This window comes from Cavia porcellus, unplaced genomic scaffold, assembly GCF_034190915.1.
Source record: "Cavia porcellus strain 051 isolate PalLab524CR breed Dunkin Hartley unplaced genomic scaffold, mCavPor4.1 scaffold_19, whole genome shotgun sequence".
Lineage (NCBI taxonomy): Eukaryota > Metazoa > Chordata > Mammalia > Rodentia > Caviidae > Cavia > Cavia porcellus.
In genome coordinates, this window is record NW_026947502.1 from 56,934,883 (window position 1) to 56,936,622 (window position 1,740).

Sequence of the window (1,740 nt, forward strand, 5' to 3'; positions counted from 1 at the left end):
AGGAGGCACCGCTGGAGCAGATATGAATTACTGATAAGACTGTGCTGGGCTATGGATGCTTGGATGGTTTCCATCATATAGGAATAAGTTATGCTATGGAATGTTTCCAGATCTATGATTTCCCCATTGAAATGTCAGTTCCATGAAAGCATTTTTTAAAAAGTGCTTTATAAACCACTGTTTTGGGAGCAAAAATAACAATGCCAGGCAAAGTACTGGGTAAATAAGTGAGGGAATGAAATTATCACCCGCAGGGCATAGTTTAAGGTTGACATAATGCATTTACATATGTGTAGACACTGATGTATATTACATTACCAATATTACAGCATAGAAACCTGCTAGACAATATGTTTTTTTCTTTCTTTGAAGACAAATTCATTGAATAATATGATCAACAACTTCCAGCAGTGATGAGAACAAATTAGATGCCATTATAGTAAGTTAGTTTTAATGATGATTTTTATATATTCATTTTTCTCATAAGTAAATTGGAGATAATACTTCCCATTCTATTTGTGTACTTTATTGGACTCTTGTGGCACTCAAAGCACAACAAACAACACAATATTTAAAGTACTGCAATCTAAGACAATATTTGTTAAGTACAAATCTTTAAATGTGTGTATCAGAACCAACTGGATAGTTTTTAAAACATGGAGTCTTGGGATTTGTTAATTCACAGCACAGTGTGGAAAACATTCCTAGAAATTCACATTTTAAAAAAATCTCCAAAGGATTGTTTTTCACTCCTTTATTTGTAAAAGTATTTCATTTCTTTATGTATTTTTAATCTTAGCTGTTTCATAAACACTTATTTTTTTAAGTTGTCCTGAGAGATAAGAAGGGAAGTGACAATGGTGGTGACATTGAAAAGGACTACAATGGTCTAACAGTGTGTGACCTGCCATGGACGTTTGGCGAGGAGGGGCAGGACAAAGACTTCACTCAGCACTGGACCCTGGCACCCAGGACAGTGACTGCCCCCCGGCCAGTGCTTCCTCATAGGCTCTGCTGTTAATGTTAATGGTGGCAACATTGTCTTTTGAACTCTTCATGACATCCAGTATAAAGGAGGAGACTTTTTTTTGGACAGCTGATGCAGGTCAAGAGCATGAAATTTTGCTTGTCTTTTGCCAAAAGGAAGAGGATTTCCTTCTTGTGCTCTCCTCCCTTCCATCTGAACAATGTCCGTGGGCTGGGGGAAGGTACATAAACATATACATTGTGTTTGCACACCCAGATCCGTGTGGGTGATGACCACATTTCCTGCCTTACAAAACGACCAAAATCTGTGTTGCCCATGTCTCTTTATCCCCAGGGTACGTTCACTGGCCTCTTCAGAGATGCAGAGGGTGCCTGGGGCCTCCCCATGGTATGATTAACCTGGGATTGTCCTCTTCCAGTTCTTTCCTAGAGTAGTTCAGAAAAAGAAAGGAGATTTCCTTGGACATTGTACATAAACCCCATAGTGAGAGAGGTAGCTGATTGCCTAAACGTAGGCTTGATTTTTAGTTTTTAACCACCATGAAGAGATAAGGTGATCGGAGTAACTTTTTTTCTGAGTTAGAAAGCAAACAGGAAACAGCTATGAACAGGTTGATTGTTACAAAGACAGTTAAGCCACCCTCTTCACACACACACACACACACACACACACACACACACACACACACACACACACTGACACCTACAAGTCTTTGTCAGCTTCCAGTGAGAAGCAGCTGGAAGGATCCTTGG